Source organism: Ursus americanus, chromosome 15 (assembly GCF_024610735.1).
Source record: "Ursus americanus isolate L20-20 chromosome 15, mUrsAme1.1.p, whole genome shotgun sequence".
Classification (NCBI taxonomy): Eukaryota; Metazoa; Chordata; class Mammalia; order Carnivora; family Ursidae; genus Ursus; species Ursus americanus.
The window spans coordinates 10,464,356-10,485,856 of NC_142141.1; positions in this window are offsets into that span (position 1 = coordinate 10,464,356).

The following is a 21,501-nucleotide window of genomic DNA, read 5'->3' on the forward strand; positions in this document are numbered from 1 at the left end:
ATAGCATAATGCTTAATCAAACCATTTCAAATGATCAATTTTAGAGGAATTTTGTGATTCACTCTCAGCAGACTATATAAAATGTTGAAAAAAATTGGTGTTAGATTTTGGATAGTGACCAGTGATGTAGCTTCCTGTTTCATTTCTCCTGTGAGCATTGTTAAGAGCAATGAAAAACGATGAACTATTGATTCACACAACACCATGGGCCAATCTACTCACACAAGTGAAACAAGCCAGATCACACATCCCCCAAAATAGTATATAATGGATGATTCCATTCATATGAAATTCTATAAAGTGCAAACATATACATACAGTGACAGAAAGCAGAACAGTGGTTTCCCGTGAATGAGGGTGGAGGTAGGGATGGATTACAAAGGGGTACAAGGAAAGTTTGAGGGTAAGGGAATTGCTTATGGTGATGGTTTCATGGGAGTATACATATGTTAAAACTCATCAAATTGTCCCCCTTAAAAAGGTCTAATCTATTATACCTCAATAAAGTCATAACATATAAAAATAAACTTGGAAGTCTCCATCTGGAATGATTTTTTAAAACTTTCAATACGCCATCAAACCAGCAGCATTTTAATTTTTTTAATCACTGGACATTTACCAATAGCCTGCAGCAATGCATTATTCCCTCCTCTCTTTCACCTGTATATTTTTATTACTCACTGAAACTCAGCTGAGGCCTCACCATTCTCTACTCTTATAAAGATGTCAGAAGGCATTTCTTATCATCCACAGGGTCAGTGAGCAATCCCTTGATTGCACTTTTCCAAGAAACGCTGCCCAGAGATACAACACTTTGATGACTATGGATCAATCTCTCCTACGAGCAAGGACCAGGAAAATCATCTTTTCATTCCAGGCTCTCACCAAATATAGTGATAAATTCACTTGCATTTTGTTTGCATGGTATCCAAACCCTTTTCCTCCCACTCTGGAAGTGGAAGGAGTCCACATGGCCCTTCCTTCTTATACTTGGCTAGTAAGATAAGGCACTTAGTCAACGACTTGGACAATTCACTATTACCATCCATGACTGTGATTTTTTACAAAAGGCACAAAGATGAAGGGAGAGGTCAAAAGTTGATCAAGGTGCCAGCATTCGGCAGCATTACTAGTGACACTGTCCCAATCAGTCCTTTGGTCAGGCCAACCTTATGGCTCTTGTTGCCCAATCTTCTGTTCTTACCTCCTTTATCAACCTTGTTTTCCTGGCTTCCTGATGATTCTAGAAACTACCTGTCATTCTTCAAATATGTTCCTTTTTTTTTTTTTTAAGATTTTATTTATTTTTTTTAACACAGATAGAGACAGCCAGCGAGAGAGGGAACACAAGCAGGGGGAGTGGGAGAGGAAGAAGCAGGCTCATAGCAGAGGAGCCCGATGCGGGGCTCGATCCCACAACGCCGGGATCACGCCCTGAGCCCTAGGCAGACGCTTAACCGCTGTGCCACCCAGGCGCCCCATAAATATGTTCCTTTTCTGCTTAGGTTGCTTATAAATTAGAATCCTAGTTCATACAAAGACAATCTGGCACAAAGCACAAGACCAGAAAAAGGGGATACGTAAAGGAGTGGCCTACAACATTTAGAACCCCCCAGGAGCACTTGCTTCCATGGAACCCTAGGTTATAAAAGTGAATCTGGATTAAGTGACTTTCCCAACACCACAGAATCACATCCCACTATGAACCACGCTTTTTCTTTGTTGTAACAACTTTTTTTCTCCCAGTGAATTCTCTTTCACAGAAGAGTCCACTAGAGTAACACTGTTCTCCCATCCCTGCTCCCTTACACAATGAAGCTCCAGCCAGTGGAAATGTCAGGGTGGAGATCTGCAGGTCATGTTTCAGAAACTCTGGAGACCCTGCCAAATTATTAACCATAGTTTGAGGGGAAAAGAAATCCAAATCTCAGGTTTCAAGTCTGAAAACCAAATAGGGTTTCAGGAATTTCTCTCACCTTCCTCCCTAAATTAACAGCTATGTAGGAAAAAGGGCAATTGTATTTCTTCACTGAGGAAATGTCTGCTCATTTCCTTTGTTTTTCTTTAATGAAGTGCTTTGTCTTTTTGGCATGATCTGTAAGGGCTCCTAATTTCAGGAATGACTACAGTGCCCTTGTTAAAATATGGCTTTTTGCCCTCAGACAAACCTAATTCCAAATCTTAGCTCTATCACATCTTATTTGTATGGCTTTGTCCAAGCCTTTCCTCTAAGTTTTTTTTCTCATCTATTAAATGGGAATAATTGCAAAATCTACCTCGCAGAACTGTTGTACAAATTCAGGGGGAAGAGCCACACTAAATATTTAGCACACTTCCTGGTGCAACAAGGTTCTTATTAAATGTTAGCTCCATTTATTAGCTATTAGAATATGTCATATTAGTCATATTTTGTTAGATTCACTCTGATACTATAACCTCAATCTAGAGAAGAGGTCAGCAAACTTTCTAGATAGGGCCGCAAAGTCACTATTTTAGGCTTTGTAAGCCCAATCGTTTTTTGTTTTTTTTTCAAGATTTATTTATTTATTTGGGGGGAGGGGCAAAGGGAGAAGGAGAAATCCTTAAGCAGACACCCCAATGAGCACAGAGCCTGAGTGGGGCTCAAGGGGGGGGCAAAGTGGGGATGCTCCACAGGTGAGGGGGAGAAGGGCCCAGTCAGTGCAGAGCTCGACGGGGGGCTCCATCCTAGAACCCTGACCTCGTGACCTAAGCCAAAATCAAGAGTCAGATGTTTAAGTGACTGAGCCACCCAGGCGCCCCAAAAGCCCCAGTCATTGCTGCCCTGACTCTCACCTCTGCTGCTGCGGCATTAGAGGCCACATACCGTATGTAACCCAACGGCTGTGCTGTGTGCCAATAAAACCGCCTTTCTGGACACTGAAATGTTAATTCTCTAATTTTCGCATTTTACAAAATGTTTTTCTTTTTTTCCCCCAATCTTCGAAAAATGTAAAAATAATTCTTAGTTCATTGACTGTTTAAAAACAGACAGTGGGTCAAATTTGGTCCACAGGCCGCAGTTTCCTAGTCTCTCAACTGGAGAAAGAGATAAATCCTATACATGGCCATTGTGTGAGGCAAATATTCATTTCAAGGCCTCCACCTGCTGTTAAGTGACATGCTGGTAGACAATATGGTACAACTTGATCAACAAAGCCAGTACTGTAACTTTGAGATCCTCCAGAGTATGTGATAAATGCTACATCAAGTGCCAAGATTTTCTTTACACTGAATTTTTTAAACTTTTGATAAAAAGTCACCAACAGCTAGTCAAGTCTATTTCTACTTGGTTGTTAGAAAAATTCTTTCTACTTTCATTATATTAAAGGCATCTTGAAAGGAAATTAACAGTTTGTCACCTTAACAGTGCGAAATTATGCAGACGAATACTGTAATTTATAAAAGATAATGTATTTTATTCATTTATATTCATAAGCATTTACTAGAAATATGGATATTTAGAGGATTTTTAAAGAAAATACTTCACAAATGATAAAAATATCCCTAAACTAAAAAGATTTGCTTAACTATGTCTGCATTTTTATTCCAAGATCTTACCCAATTTCCAACCAGCAATGCCTTAATTACTTGTATAATGCACCAAACTATATATACCTACAGTTTGACATGAAACAAATGTCACTGTGAGGTTAAAAACATGTTTTAGTTCCTCTGTTTCTTATCTGTACTATAAGCATATGACAACATGCTCCAATAGAAGCAAAATTCTTATTCAAGTTTCTACTAAAATTGATATTTGTTTAATATCCATTATATTTTCCTTGATAGTTATGCGTGCATATGTAAATTTTATAAACATCCTAATTTTGAGACAAGATTCAGCATTTTTTATATTTCCCATTTGTAATCCTCCCTCCCCCTTTAAGAAACTAAAATAGGCTTATGGGGCCAATAACGCGATGAGCTATTCCACATCTAGTTATCGGAGGCATATTTCCTGATTAAAAAAAAAAATCACAAAAAGCTGTTTTTATATGCTTGGTTTCTCCTTCTGTTATTACCCATTTAACAGTAGTTTCACATACAGCCAGGCATGTGCCAAACATAGGGCCAATAATAAAAACTACTGACTTAATATAATTTGCTTCCTTGGCTGCTGGGAAAGCAGAAAGCGTTGACAAACTGTTTTTTGTTTATTAGTGAAGCTATTGTAGAGGGTGATTGGGGTTTCATTATAAGGGGCCTGCAAACAGTTTTAGCACAAATGCCAATATACATTTTAGAATCGAGTGCAATTTTAAGTATTTTCACTCAAATGGTTTTGCAGAATCTACAACTCAAATAAAAAGTATATTGTGTTTTAACGCTGCCACCGACTACTATACTATTTGTCACATTGATCTCCTTTGTGAATGCTTCAAACCTTTCTACTTTCATGAAATGTAATGGGCAAATATATTCCCTGGAATCCCGAGTTATGATTAGTTACTAAGCAATCAGAAAAATCACAGCAAGGCATACTTCTGAAAGAAATCAGAAAGAGTAAAGATCACTTCTCTATGTGGGTTACACAGTGAGTCACACAATACCTCATCGATGGTACTGTATATATTAGCTAACCACCATGGGCTAGCTGCAAGCTCATACATCAATGAAAAGATCTTTGTCAATTGCTGTATGCCTCATTATCTCACTAAGATTTCTTGGCAACAATTAACAGTTACCCAATTCATAGAAATTGCCTTTATTATTTTTGAAGCAGCTACTTTCTTTGGCTTTAATGACTAAGAGAATAGAGACAGATGTCTCTGTTGCTAGGGAGACTGAATTAAAAAAAAAACCTTTGAAATGAAGTAAATAAGCAACTACCATCTTTTTTTAAAAAGGAGAATTTTGTTAGTTTTGAATTAACTATTTGTTTTAAAAACAAACCAGCAGTAGCTCCACTTTTTAAAGGAAATACATTAGAATGGTTTATTACCGTTCTTCTCTGACAGTAATAAATCATTAAAAAAAAGAAAAGAAAAATAGGCCCACCTGTGCACTCAATATCAATTGAGGCTGATTATCAGAAACTGGTACTTTTTTGTACTGGTACCTGAATTCAACAGGAATTGCCTTTTTCTATAATCTGTCAATCCTCTATAACTGAAGAGAAAGCAGCCCCTCCCACTGGTTAGAAACACCGGGGCCTTGCAGACAAGCCTTGCTTGCAGGGTTGTGAGAGCTCATGCCCTCTCCTCGCCTAGCTCCAATCTCACCTGCAGCCCCTTGGCCAGTAGTCCAGACTCTGGAAAACAAGTGATCCAAGCCAAGACAGCTTGGCAATTGGGCCTAACTCAAGCAAATTTCTTCTTTAAAATCTCTCTCCATGCTCATCCCTCCTCCGCCGTCTTTAATGCCTCACGCTTGACAATACACCTGATGCACTCCCATTTTCATGTATCTTGGACATGTACGTCCTGTTCAAACCCTCCCACCATCCTACTTGTCCTATCAGCATGCTTTAAGAGGAATTATACCTTTACGTGAAAAGAAAAAGTAATCCAGTTTGAAGGAAATCACATGTAATAAAAACAACTACAATCCAACTAAATTCTTTGAAAGAGCTCCTAATCTCCTTTGGCATCTATCCAAAATCACCCAAACATCTTTTTTACTTGCTTTAATTAACCCGGGAATCAGTATTCAGTTTAAGTATAAACCAAAAATTGAATGAGGACTTTTTGGGCCTTCTCGGTTAGTAATATTTTGCTGAAGTATCAGCATAGTATGTTAAAACAGAGGCATTTATCTATTTTTAAATGTTATATGCTATTGCCATAATTAAAAAATCACCCATAATATATAGAACAACATGCAAGATAAAAGTACTTTCTTTTTCCTATTTAAAGAAAATGTTCCAGGTTATACAATGTTTGGCCTCTGTGGCCTGGTGACCTAAGCACTACTCCTAACATTCTTCCTTTGTGAATGCATATTTTGAGCTCTAAATGGTGGACTTAAAAACGTTTACAAGAATTTGTCATATGAAGACTTTCTGTGCTTTTTATTAAAATTCTAACTTAGTGAGATGCAATTAGTATGGAAGACAGACCATCATCAGGGTCGCACTGGATGAAACTGGGTCCAAATCGAGCAGTGTGGCATTTTGGGTGAATATAGCAGCTTGTGGGTCCACAATTCTGGGCTCAAATCACAAATTTCAACCACATACATGGGATGGGACTTCAGTCAATTGCTTGGCTTTCCTAAATCTCTGTAGGTGGTAAACTGGAGATTAATCACCTCCTAAGTCTGCCTTGAGGGGTTAACAGGATATGATAGATTAAGTACGTGGTCCAGTGCCCAGCAGCGAGAAGCACTCCATCAATGGCAGTCGTTATCTGTTATCATCATCATTATTAGCTCCTTCTCACTTTTCTGAGAATATTAATTAAAGATCAAATATAGCTTCCAAAGCTTTCATGAGAACTGGGGACACTGTATACTCTCCATAACAGTTATGATCATATTATTTAGAAATATTTGCATTAGATACCAATTGTGGTCTATTTCCAAAGGCTGTGTTTACTTTGGATGATTTCATCATATCATGAGACTGGGTTAATTTTAATCATAACTTTTTCATCCTAGCCAAGCTAAAGAGCTTGTTCTACTCAGAGATGACTTGGTTCAGCTCTTAAGAGATACTGCTCCCCTAACAGAACATCCTTCCAATGTCTTATCAAGACCACTCTTTCTTTATTTGAAATCTACTTGGAACCCTACCTCAGCTATTAAGATTTCCTGATGAACTTCAACTACCTTATATTATTGCCTGACAGAGATTCTCAGCTTCATATACCACACAAAGACCATTCATTTAACACATGCTCACTGGGCACAAGGTACTATCTAGGTACCAGAAATACAATACTGAACAAGTTAGAGAAAGTTCCTGCTCTCTTGGTCCCTACCTTCTAGTGGTCCGAGTGGTATGAATAAACAAATTGGTTTCAATTAGCAACTTGGAAAGGAAAAAAAAAATAACACCAGTTGATTTGAGAGGAATTGGAGAGATCACTGATATGAAAGATGGTGCCCTATTTGTGGCCACCCTCATTCGGACTGCACAGGTCCCGAAGGTCCTGCTCCTATAGATTCTGATAAGATGACACGTGAGCCGAGAGCCCAATGGCACAACTGGCGTGGCCATGCAAACATCTAGGTAATGAGCGTATCTGTAGAAGGGAGAAGATAAAACAGGTTTCTAAAGAAGGAATGGGCTTTCTTTGTATGCGCAAACAGAAAACAGAACAGTTGACTGCAGTGTAGGAGTATGGGACAGATACCCGGACATGAGGTGGGAGAAGTAGGCATTGAGATGGTACCAGGCCCAATTCCATAACACTGCCTGCCTATCTTTTGCAAAATGTGGGTATGTGGGCCACGCCCCCAACCAATTAAATCACAGTCACTAATGGTAGATTCCAGGCTGTGTGTGTTTCAAAGATTCCTAGATGATATTAAAGTGCAGCCAGTATTAAAAGCCAATGATAAAGAGTGTTGTAATCCTTGATAAGGAGTTACGGTTACATTGTTTTTTTCATTAATGTTTTCGGTTACTTTTTAGTACCTCATCTCCCCACTTAAAGTTTGTGTTCCAAGCATTTCTGATCATTATATCTTTGCAAAATGCCAACTAGAGAACTATGTGTGCAATAAATGCACAATACAAGGCTGTGATTGTCTTCTGTGTGCCTAAATCTGCTTAGAGTGCACTATACAAACAGACTCATGGTTCCAGGCATATTCCCAATTACATTTTAAAAAATAAACAAACAGGTGCGTGCAAACACCAGCACTTAGCAGCTGGCTCCCATGCATTCCCTTCAGGGAAATGAAGATACTGGCTAGGAATTCTCCAAAGTATTTGAAAAGGAAACAAAGGAAGGCTTGGGGGTTTTGGGTTTTTTGTTTTGTTTTTGTTTATCTGTTTTTTGGTTAAGAGGTGAACAACAGTAGGACCTCTGGGCCACAAGGTCAGTATGCCCACATGCTGATAAACATTACCAAGATACTCATTTTGCCAGAGTCTCCGTGTTTTCTCTAAAAGGAAATAATTGTTCCCCACAATTTTGAAAGTCAGAAATCAGAGTAACTGAGAAAGAACTAGGTGATGAAGGTCACATGGAAAACAAGAGGGAAAGCATAAGCAAAAAAACTGTTGTGTTTGAAAATGACTGTTGGCACGTGGAGAATTCCAGAGAGTCATTCCAGGATTGTTTGAGGGAGGTCTAGCTGTGACATCTGTCACAATGGCAGCCAGCGTTGGTTGTGATAAATTTCTGCTTCATACGCTCCATTTAAGAGAAGACCCTTCCTAACTAAAACAGAATCATGCTCCACTTGTGGCTGACAGACATTGTCAGAAGTCCAGACAGGCTTCTGGGTAATATGTAATAGGAAAGAAGTTACCTTCTTGGTAGTTGATTCCTGAAATTCTCATAAGAGGGCACAAAACTAATGATAGCAGTGAGTACTCCAGACTCATGCCTGAGGTCTTCCTACCTGGATCATTCAAAAATTTGACCTGTAGGCTTGGCTAGTCTTGAATAGAGCTTCTAACATCATATAATATTTATATATGTTTTGATAGGCAGATTCTAGTTATTTATGGTAGGGTTTATGAATTTCAACCTGGGTTTGACTCTCACATGGGCTACTTTACTAGCTGTGTGACTTAGCAAACCACTAGAATGCAAGCTCATGAGGATGGGAATTTTTAACCTGATTTTTTTCTAAGGATACATCATTGAAGAAAAAAAAAAAAGATTAAAATCAGACCCAAACCAGAAGTCAAAAGAAATTTTCTATGTTTCATTTGCCTTAATTCTGCATTTTTAACATGGGAATAATCAGTCTCTACGCCATAGATTTTTTAAGTGTTAAGTGAAATAATGGATGTAACACACTTTGCACATTGCATAGGAATAATAAACATTCCAAATGCTTGTTGAGAAAAGACCAGTGTGAGCATGCTTTTCAGCAGAGTATTGATAATAAGATAAAATATTCGTAAGTAATTAGAAAGTTAACGATAGAATGGTGCTTTCTCAGGCTACCTAACAGTCAATTATCTTGAGTATCTGATCCCAAACATGGGCTCAAAACTTCAAGTACCAAATTTCTACTAACAGCTTGATATTGTATCCAGATTTTCGATTCACCTATGTCAGCATCTTTCTTTTGAAAACTCCTCCCCTTTCATTCTGTGCTCAGTCCAGGAAAGAATAAAATCACCATGGTGACAACAATGAACCCCTCTTTGGAGTACGCTCAAATTTATGTTGAGCTTTTCCTGAATGCTTCTGTGTCTTGCCTTTAAACTGTCTCTTGGAGTCACTCCAAGGTCAGGGAAATTTCTTTATCACTTAAGGTCTCCTTCAAGGATACAAAAGAGCGATTTGGAGTTCATGATCTGGAATTGATAAATTTTGTAATAAATAATTCTATCATATTTGAGTCAGGCAAATTATTTACTAGGACCTTTATGTTACAGAAGTTTTAGGTGACGTTATGACTAAGAGCTTCATACAATCAAAATGTATGTGCAATACTTTTCTTTTTCCCCCTAGAATGTCTAATCGAGACATTCCTTATCACTTATTCAGAAAGTTGTCGTATACAATATAAAATATCGGTCTGAGTTCTGATAGTGACACAAATTTGGGTCTTTCTGTTTTGTATTAAATATAATGCTACCTTGAATTAAACTGTGAAACAAGTGTTATTTCAATGCTGGGTCCAGCTAAGTCAGGAGACAGAAGCTGAGAAGAAATTTAGGTAAGTCTCATTGATCGAGAGAAGCTTTAGGGAGTACAGAAGTTTTGAGTCTAGAATGTCCTACTGAATGTTGTGTGAATCAAATGAGATGTATATTTAGTTCTTATCAGAGCTGGCCCATGATATCATGTGGTCTCTGTTAGCTATTACTAAGTTCCAGAATTTATTATTACTATTGTTGTTGTCACTGAATTTCCACATTTGGTCTAAAATCTATCTACATTTTGGGAACACTCTCAATCTGTTTTGTATATATAAAGAGTTAAAATGGCTCTCTGAAGCAATCCCAGAATTCAGAGTACATGCCCAGTGAAAGGCAAAATCCTGGCTGTCAAAGAGATACACCTTCGAAACATTATTCAGTATAGGCAGAGGGGTTTTGTTTGACAAAGTAATAGTGGAAGTTGGAACTTATCACTGTACAAAGAATTTGGCAAAGTGTAATGTGGCATCTTTTATTATAAAATATATATAAACTTCCTCACTCCCTACCAAAAGTCACTACCATTTCTTACACCTGAATTAGAAAGCACACCAAAAGCAGAATTATCCTATAAATGGCTAATTTCACATGTCCTTTTCTAAACTGATGATCCTTAGTATGTGAATTATGTAAAGAGGAAGCTCTAGAGGGATAGGTGAGAGCCCCGAGGTAACTTTTTTGAAAGAATTTCCCTTGACAACCTTAACTTGGAATACATACACACACACACACACACACACACAGTATAGTACAAAATTGTTTCATGAATCATCCCACTCGGAGTTGGTTAAAATAGCAATGTCACTATGCAGGAGCATAATTTCTTCACTCTCCATTACCCTATTGACATGCTTTTCCACCCCACTGCTGTTAATCCGTGAAGACTCCTGATGATTAAAACTGATTTGGTACTTTAAGGAAACTCAGTGGTCAGTGACATTTCCTCTCCTAAAGCCCCTTATACGTCATGCCAGGAGTGACAACTATGTGTGCTTTGGGCCTCTTGAATCGATTTAATATCTCAATTTGTGCTACTGATGTTTCATCTGACAGTGGTGGGTGTCCAAAACACTTCTACAGTGACACTGCTGACCTCACTGAAGGTCAAATAGCTATTAAATTTTGAATTAATTCACTTTTTCTCTCTATGTCAATCCCATCGAAGTCCTTAGATACAGTCACACAAATGTAAAATGAACTCAGTAAAAGTCCCTCGGTGGATAGAATTTACTGATTCACTCAGAAAAATACTTATTGGGCACCTATTGTGTCCCCAGCAGTTGGTTAAGCACTGAGCATTTAAGGAACTCAGACACAGCTGCTGCCCTCCAGGAGCTTAGATTCCTAATGTGGAAAGCCTGAATAAAATTGGCTATTCCAAAAAGATTTCTTGAATTTAAGTCACAAAGAGAAGTGGCCACTTATAGCCCTCACCTGAGTGCTGTGGTTTAGAGACAAGATTTCCCAATGATAGCCTACACACCGGTGCTGCCTCAGGGGCCCATGTTTTCAGCACTCCATAGGGAAATGAGAAAAACGAGAGCTTTACCAACCTTCTATCCCATTCGTTCTCTATGTAAACCCTCCATTCTGATGATAGTGGCTTCCCCCTGGAGTTTGCTCGTGCCATGTGTTTGCCAACTTCCTATAGTGTAGTATTTTCCAACGCCATTTCCATCATTACCTTCCCAATGGCCACCATCTCACACCATCGTCATTATTTCTTAGTATTTTTATTTATCTTAATGAATTGTTTCTTAAGCACACTATGTTAAAAGTCAATTATAAAAACTTTAAATATTTAAAAAAACCATATATTGGCTATGATTAGAAGGTAGCTGTATGAACAAATTTAATGTTTAAAATGTTCCTAATTTCAAACTAGATACCACGGGCTAATGAGAGTTGAGTCCAAGTCAGCTATCTTTTTCCTAGAACAGAGAGAGTAGCAAGTGTGAGAGAGTAGTTGAGGTCAGCGTAGACATAAACCGAGATGCTCTTCTTGAAGTAATGGATGTATCAGAGAAAGGTGAAATGGGAGCGACCTCTCCGTTTTGTTTCACTGTTCTACTAGCTGCTAACGTGTCCTCCTGTACCACTGGCGATATTCATTTCCTTTTTTTGGTAAAAGAGCTACAGTAATAACATTAATAACGATGATGATGTTGTTACTGTTGCTGCTGCTAGTAATAATCATATAAAAGTAGTAATCAAGTACTTACTATATCCCTGTTTTAAGCACTTTTACACATAATAACGAATTGACTCTTCCCAATAGCCCATGAAGAAAGCACTCTTGCACATGGGATCCCGTAGCCCTAAAAAGTTCAGTAACTTGCTCAAGCTCATAGAGCTGTCACATCTAAAAGCCGTCACTGATCAAACCTCAGCTCTAAGTCAAACACACCTTGTTCCCAGCACCACCAGATACTTCGCATCCCTGGGCAAGGGACTTTAACACCATTTTTGCAGAAGAAAGCAACATTCTGAGAGGTGACAACTGACTACATATGCCTGACATGAGGAGGAGAAAGAGGAGGGGGAAGAGAAGGAGGAGGGGCAGGGAGAGAGTGGTATTTGAATCCTTCTGCTGTTACTCATTAGCTATTTAACCTTGGGAAGGTTGTTCAGTATCTCTGAGTCTTACTTTTCTTCATCTGTAAAATGAGATGATATCAGCTCCTGGATAACACACTGTGGTAAAGGTTTTGAAATGGCTACAGTGAAAGTCTAGCACGGTAGTTGGTATGTAATAGGCCCTCAATAAGCAGTCCTTGTTATAATTCTGCAGTGTGCTTATCAAATCCCCAGCCATTATTCACGGCTTATTCTATGCCATCCATTCTCTGATGCTTTCCCTTATGCCTTCTGCCCACAATAACTACAATAACTCTTTCCTCTGAATTTCATATCACTTATTTCATTTTTTTTAAAGAACCAACTTTTTCTCCCAAAGTAATTGAAGCTTTTAGAAAACAAGACTCACAAACTTCTTTTTACCACATATTATTTTACACACTGTACTTGCTTAAAAGATATGCCAAAAACAATTTTTTTTAATTAATAATTACATGAAATGAGAAATGTTTCATCAACAGAATCTAAAAAGGTGATCTAGGTAGTAGGGGAAAAAAATACAGTGTCTTTTGTTTTCTGAGGATACTTTTTCCCCTTCATGTTGGCTGTCTGTGATACTTGATACAGTACCATCTTCTGAGGGGGGATACTAAATCCTCATAAAGAAGATATTCACGTTTTTGGTAAGAATGAGATGGCTTAACATCCAAGACAAGCATTTTCATCTGAAGATGGAGTTTCACATTCTAATATCTCCTCAGTCATTTTTTTATTTACCTTCCAATTATAAAAGTAACATTAAGATTATGGTAGGAAGTTAGAAAAATACAAACGATCTGCTCTTTCCCCAGAAATCACTATTAACACTTCCTCATGTGTCCCTCTCACCTTTTTCTTAATATTCTTTTGCACATTTAAAAAATAAGTATACTAGGATCAGGCTATATATTCTTTTAAAAATACAATATTTTGGTATTCTTACATGTTCTTTAAAAAGATGCAGGGCTGCATAGTATTTCAACATTCTGAGGTCATTAAACTGTTATTGGTAGACAAGTGTTTTTAAATAGCCCTTATTTTAAATGATTAAGTAACATCCTTCCAAATGTATCTTTCTGTCCAATGATAATTCTTAGCATAAAAGGTTAAATATGTAAGAAGAGGATCAAAACTTATAAGCCTCTTAAGATCCTCAGCACTATCCACTCCCAGTGATTGGTTATCCCCTCCCCAACACCACACACTTGCCACTACCAAGGACAACGAGTTTTCAAAACCTTTTATAATTTGCCTAGAAGACAAATGCTGGTATCATATACTTTACATACTTTAAAAAACATGCTGCTTAATCAACAGACAATATCAGTACTCTAGACAGTCTATCTTCTGCTCAGCTTACAAAAATGACTTCCAAATCAAAAACACTGCATTTATGGAAGATAATCAGTGCTAAATTGGTTACATAAGGAGGACGTAAGACTGATGTGGCTCTAACGCTCATGCAACTGACATAAGCAAACCAAAATCTAAGCCTATAAATGCTTCAAAGTTACAAAATCAAAATGCTAAGGACAGCCAGGCACCAACAGCCAATTAGGCTTTATGCTGTCGCCAATCAATAGTTTCCTTCCTTTGCTTCTGCCTTTTCTCTCTGAAAGTCTCTCCCCGAGTGCCTGCTGGTAGAGTCCTCCTAACCACTTCCACTGTGGCGCTGCCCAATTTAAGTTGATTTTTACTCAAACTCTTACAATTTTTAATACACCTCAGTTTATCTTTCAACAGTTCTAATGTCAGCACAGGAAACCAAAGGAGACCCCCGACAGTCCCCAGGAGCAATGAGCAGCCCGGCATAGCTACCTGTTCGGCCCTGGAGCTCGCTGTTTGCTCGCGGCTTCTGGCAGCAGCAGAGGTGGTAAGGACGTCCCTCTGAGATCTTAGATCTGTGGCTTCTGCACTGTGAGCTTTCAGACTTCATTCGTGCATTTCTTCCCCTACTCCTACTCATGCCATGTGGTCCGAAAACCAGACATTGCTGAGCAGGTCCGACTTAACAACCCCAGGGATCTCAGGTCTGACCGGGTCTGACTTAAAAGCCGGACTGAGCTTGCAGTTGGCCTGGGTCCGAGTTAAGCTGGTCTGGGGCGAGCACGAGGGCACAGGTGAATAAAATTTTGTTTTAAGGCTAAACCAGGAGGTAATCTTACCAAAGGTAATCTTGAATTACTGTGGCCACAGTGGAGAACTTTTAACCATCTTAGATAAGCTTATCCACTTAAGAAGTGCCCTAGAGAAAGGGGTCTCAGTAAAGCACTCACTATAAATGGTAGAGGGAAGATTATTTTTTCCTCCTCTATAGTTACTGGTGACCAGGACAAGGACTCACGGGCATACCCCATTCTCTCTGGAACCTGCAGATGACATTCTAGGAAAACTGGCAGAAGCCTACAAAGGGCAAGAATAAATAATAAATCAGCTCTCCCAGATTTCCACCTGTGGCACCTGGTGGTGCCCTGTCCTTTCCAAATTCAGATTGGCAGGAAAAGATAAGGATTATGGATCCTTTCTTACCCAGGAACAGCTACTGCCTTGTTTGTCTAATTTTGTGTCCTAGGAACTTGGTTTGGCAGCCATGAAGTTTGAGGGAGGGGAGTCCCCAAAATACGGCTAGATAGAAATATGAGTTGTAGGGCTGCAATTTCAGCTGGGGTCCTATCAAGTGTTGCCAGTTCTCAGGGGATCTGTTTAAGTATTTCTTATGGTTATCTTTGGGAGTGGCTCTGGATCTTGGTGAGTAAGGAAAGGATGGGACTTTAGGTAAGGAAAGAACAGGGGCCCCGACTAGACTCTGAGGGTATTTCAGGTACGCAGGTCCTGAGACAGAACAAAGACCAGGAAAATTTAGACCACCCTATCCCAATTATAAGGTTAAAATGTTTTTCTTTTTTTTTTTTTTAAGTTTTTTTAACTTTTTAAAAAAAGATTTTACTTATCTATTTGAGAGAGAGAGAGAATGAGATCATGAGCAGGGGAAAGGGGTAGAGGAAGAAGCAGACTCCCCACTGAGCAAGGAGCCTGGTGTGGGACTGGATCCCAGGACCCCGGGATCATGACCTGAGCCAAAGGCAGACGCTTAACTGACTGAGCAACCCAGGCGCCCTTAAATTGTGTTTCTAATAATTACATTGTAACACAGAAAATAAAAATAACCACAGAAACTAACCAGGCCTCAAAGGAAAAGTTCACTATAGAGATTAACCAGAACTAACAAAACACATCTATAGATCATAGATGTCACAGAAACAAAAACTTGCACACAATATATGTGTCGTGTGTAGTTCCAGGCCACTGACCTAACCACTGGCAAGTTTCCTGCTAAAGTCCTAATAAAAGGCCAGAGATGAAAAACCCTCACTGGCAACCCAGTTGGGACCCCTTTCACTCCTGAGAGGTTTTTCTGTATCCTTGCTTAATAAAACTCTACGGCTTTGTTCACTCTCCTTTGTTTGCGAGATTCATTCTTAGACTCTGTGAGGTAAGAACCTCGCTCCCCTGCTTCATTGGGAGGGTAGTACCTTTTGTTCCTTCTTTGGGGACCCTTCTTGTGTCCATGGGGTTGTTCAACGCTGTCAGGAATATTTACTGTTGGTCCTGGCTAACACCTAACAAGACATTTGAAAGGATTTTTTTTTTTTTTAAGATTTTATTTATTTATTCGACAGAGATAGAGACAGCCAGTGAGAGAGGGAACACAAGCAGGGGGAGTGGGAGAGGAAGAAGCAGGCTCATAGCAGAAGAGCCTGATGTGGGGCTCGACCCCGTATCGCCGGGATCATGCCCTGAGCCGAAGGCAGACGCTTAACCGCTGTGCCACCCAGGCGCCCCTGAAAGGATTTTTTTGAGTAGCTCTATAATCAGAAGTTGGCCAAACTGGAAACTGATATTAGTGCCTGATAGGAACTTTTTTTTAGACCTTCTCCCCAAAGCTAAAATGAAAATCTGTACACAGAGGAAAAGAAAAACATTCTGAAGCCATTGTGGAAGGATTTATCAAACCATTCTAAAGAAACATAGCTCTAAATCTAGAATATATGAATCTTCTGATTTCAATCTTAGTTGAAGACCTTCTCCCTGATATGAAGAAGCAAATTAAGGATAACGTAGTTAGATGACTGGGTCAGCTTCTGGTATCATTCAGGTTGAAACCCAATTCTTTGAGGACATAAAAAATGTATTTGTCTTACAAATTGAGTCTTTGTAAGAACAGAAATGTGGTTCTAGAAACAATTCAAAAACCACCTATCCTATTTGCCAATCCCCAAACCTCCTCTATTCATCTCAAAAGGCTTTCACATATTGTGAAAGATCTGGATTTAAGAAACAAAGTCTTTCTTGGAGAAATTTACATACTTTCTCTGTGCCTTTTCAGATATAAGTATTCTACATGCTCTTCCCTAGGAACCCAGAGCCATTTCTTAATATGTAAACTTCAAGGAGGAAATTCTTAGACAGGATAAGAAAGAGAAGGGGAGGGGAGGAGAGGAGAAGGGAGGGGAGAAAGAGATATGGAAATTAGGTGAATAAGACATTTTAAAAAATCTTTCCACAAATATTAGTAAAACTTTTAGCCATCTGAGCAGGTAACTTTTTCTATCTGCCAGAACACAATTTGGATTCAACTGTTCGTTTATAAACTAGTGAGATTTCCATTATCACACTTGTCTCATTGCTAAAATTTTAAAATCAAAGCTTAAGATCCCTGTATATGTCTGCATGTTACATATGTCTATGTATATATGTTATAGATATGTGATATTCTTCCACCTCCAGATGGTATTACCAAAATTGATTCGTAAGGACAAACAAGCATTTATATAAATAACGTGTATTCTCATAAATGTAGAAACTAACCCAAATGATTTTCAAGTTCATGTGATCTAGGACAATGTTTGGTAAATAAAAGCTAATTTAAGTGTGTTGGTGTAATTAAAACAGGCATGTCTTTAGAGTTATCAGCATTAAATGTAATACGTTTATTCTACGAGATTATTAAAAGTCAATCTCATGTTGTCTCTGTTACAGAATTTGTCAGCAAGAAAGATAACGGATAACAAGATGATGGTTAGACATTTAATATCTCATGAAATTTTCTTAAATAATCTAACCATAATTCTTAACAAATAAAATATGTAAGTAACCGAAAAGTTCATAAATATACTTTTCAATAATGTTTATGCTTATGGTATGTCTACTTAAAAATAGTTTCCAAAATCTTTCTGGTAGCTGAAAACTTTAAAGGTATACGGATATCCATAAATATTGGATATTCATTGAATATCTATATTATTTCCAAATAAAATAAAATATTGAAATATTAACTACTGACTATTGGTTTATCCACTTTTGGCTTCCTTTAGTTGTAACCCCATAATCAAGACCCCTGGCACTTTTGCAGTCATGCAGAGCAGTGAAAAATTTGAGTTGCCTAATACACGTTCCTGGTTGAGATGTAATAATGAGACGCTCTACCTTCTTATCTCAGTGCTCATATTATAAACAAGTCCTTTTCATTGTGTATATAATGCCACATTTTATACATTTTTGTGCTTTTTCGTGCTGATTTTGCTGTTTTAAATGACTCCCAAGCATAGTACTTAAGTGCTGTCTAGTGATCCCCTGTGCAAGAAGGCTGTTACGAGCCTTACGGAGAAAATACATGTGCTAGATAAGCTTCGGTCAGGCAGGAGTTACAGTGTTGTCGGCCAGGAGTTCAATGTTAATGAATCAACAACATATATTAAATAAGATGTTCTTAAACAGAAACACACATAAAACAAGGTTACATATTGATCTGTTGATTGGTTGATGAAAATGTTGGGACTTGAGCCTTGCACTTATCTAATCCTGTATTTCCCCTTGGGGCATGGTTCAGTATTTGCTAATTCAGTGTTCCAGCAACTTGCTAGAACAGGACTACCACAAGTAGGGAGAATCAACTGTTATATTTATTTCCCTATGCTCTTGATAGTTTATTCTTGTATGATTGTGGCTCTGTGTTCTTACATTCTTTATCAAGATGCCTACATTTGTAACCCATTTTCTATTGACCTAGATATGGCATGCAGGTATACAACACACACACACAGACCTACACAAACACACACACACACACACACACGCACACACAAACATCCATTCAAATACCTTAACTGTAATATTTTGACTTATTTATAATTTATATTATGTATGATTATATTTAATTTATATTAAATTGACCTTTTAATAATATATTTTTTTCTGTTGGTTTTCCAGTCAAATTGGAGTCATCAAAATATATATGGCTTATTTTCCTTATGCAGGCATACCTCATTTTATTGTGTTTCATTTTATTGTACTTCACAGATACCACATTTCTCTATGAATGGATGGTTTGTGGCAACCCCGCATTTAGCAAGTCTACTGATGCCATTTTTCTAATAAAATTTGCTCATTTCGTGTCTCCGTCAAACTGTGGTAATTCTTGCAGTATTTCAAACTTTTTCATTATTACTATATTTGAATTATTGCAGACTCATGATAAAACTTTAATGGATGAGGAGTTGCTTCCTGTGGAGGAGCAAAGAAACTGGTCTCTTGAGATGGAATCTACTTCTGGTGAAGATGCTGTGAAGATTGTTGAAATGACAATAAAGCATTTGGAATATTACATAAACTTAGTTGATCAAGCAGTGGCTTAGGTTTGAGAGAACTGACTCTAATTTTCAAAGAAGTTCTACTGTTGGTAACATGCTATCAAATAGCGTCACAGGCTACACAGAAATTGTTCGGGAAAGGAAGTGTCAGTCAGTGTGGCAAATGTCATTGTCTTATTTTAAGAAATTGCCACAGCCACTCAACCTTGCCAGCCACCACATACCAGCATCAAGGCAAGACCTTTCACAAGCAAAAAGATTATGACTCACTGAAAGCTGATGGTGGTTAGCATTTTTTAGAACTAAAGTATTTTTAAATTAAGGTATATACATTGTTTTTTTTAGATGTGACGTTATTGCACATTTCACAGACTACAGTATAGTGGAAACATAACATTTATATGTACTGAGAACCCAATAAATTCTTTTGACTTGCCGTATCGTGGTATTTACTTTACTGTAATGGTTCAGAACTGAATCTACAAAATCTCCATATTTTCTCGGTACCCCATTAAATGTTTGATTTTACCCAAATTCTATTCTGCCTGTTCATCCTGGTTTACATAGTTCTAATGATACAACAAACCTCTGCAGACTACTTTTCTTCTTTTGTAACTCTTTTGTAATAGTAAACTAAGCCATTCAAAGATATTCCCACTCAATTTTCTAAATGAGCTACTCAAAAATTTAAATAGCATTTTATAATTACTTTCCTTATTCTGTGTTACAAATATCTCATTGATTTATGTACTCGGGGATTTCAAAACCAAAATCTACATCCAATGATAGTTGGCAAACATTGATAAGCACACTATTCACACTTCAGCTTAAGTGACAACAGTTTACAAAAAATCCATAATTTAAAAATTAATGTAATTAATATTTCAATTAGTGGATCAGCATCTGGAATAATAGACTGGGCTTAAAAATATGATCCTTCCTCTTAGCTGTGCAAACTTGAGCAAGATTTTTAAACTCTTGGAACCTCAGTTTTCAGGAACAAAGAGGACTTTGTTTTTTGGTTAAATAAGATGATTTACATTACAGAGAAAACATGTTTAAATGTAGCACATCGCAGGTATTTAGTAATTGTTCCTTTCTACTTTTACTCCCTTCATAATTGTTATAGTAAAACACCACACACCTCAGATATTAGCTCTGGTTACATAAGTTCTATTTTAGTCTTTAAATTTCCAAGGAAATATTTTGTGAAATATATAATGTTGTATGACTTTATATAAGAGAATTTGGAATATTTAAAGAAAACCTGTTGTAAATCTCACGACGTTAAGAGGCAATTCAGGCACGTAGTGTAGAAAAAAAAATAATCTCAAAATGCTCTCATCTTAAAGGTTAGATGTTGAGTATTAAAAGGGTGTTTCTGTGCTGGTAAAAAAGGAAAAGGAAAAAAAAAAGAGCTCAGTGTAATACTTTCAACATGGTGCTAATAGTTCCAGTTCTTACATAGAAGTGAATTTTAAACTAGGGGAAAAAAATGTGAATCTTATTTTTAAGAGACTAGGTCACTCATATATTCAGTATATACTGATTATTACAAACTCTTTAAATGGAAAGGAAAGTGAAAAATGTCAAGTTGTATTCCACTGATAGGGAATTAAATCCACACATCACCCACTGCAGGAGGTGCTGCTGAAAACCCAGCCTTCATGTAGATCTGTTGATTTAACCAAAACTTCTACCTAAAGTAGGGTTTCAATTTAATACTGTCAGAAATTGAAAAATGTTTGTTCTACTTAGCCCATATCAATGGCAATCTTTCAAAGTATAGGGTTTTTTTCTATTGTTTTTAAGTTTATTTCTCTTTTATCTTTATTTCTTAAATAGTGAAAAAAATAGACAAAAAAAAACCATTTTAGTGATGGCAGAATCGCATCTTATATTTCACCCTACTCTGATTGAAAGCAAATATGACCATCCTAGAACTATGAGAAGCTACATTTAAATTTAGTGTTTTCCATGAATTCAACAGAGTAAAACCACTTTATACACTCCTTCCAGTTAAGCAAAAGAAGTTGCATAGAAATTTTTAAGGCACTGATCCACTAATTGAAATATCGTGAACAAGCAAGAATATGGGAGGATTCTAGAGAAAGCCTAGGTTTTATTATGAAGAATATATGATAAGCTATGATCTAGTAAATTAATTACATAAATTACAATAAATATATTTATTACCTCTTATAAGCAAAGAGAGTAGCATTTAAAACTTCAGGCATAGGCCTAAGTGAAAAGAAAAAGAGCCAGAGATGGTACAGTTGGGAACTAAAAACTTGGGCGAACACCAGTTAATGTTGATAAAACCTATTGCCTAGTAAACCCACTCTCATTTATTCTATTAGGGCTGAAAATGACACTTTAAATTGAACAGCAGAGGGCAGAAGTCTTGCAGAGTTCTTTTCAAAGTGGGTAGGTATTTCTTGG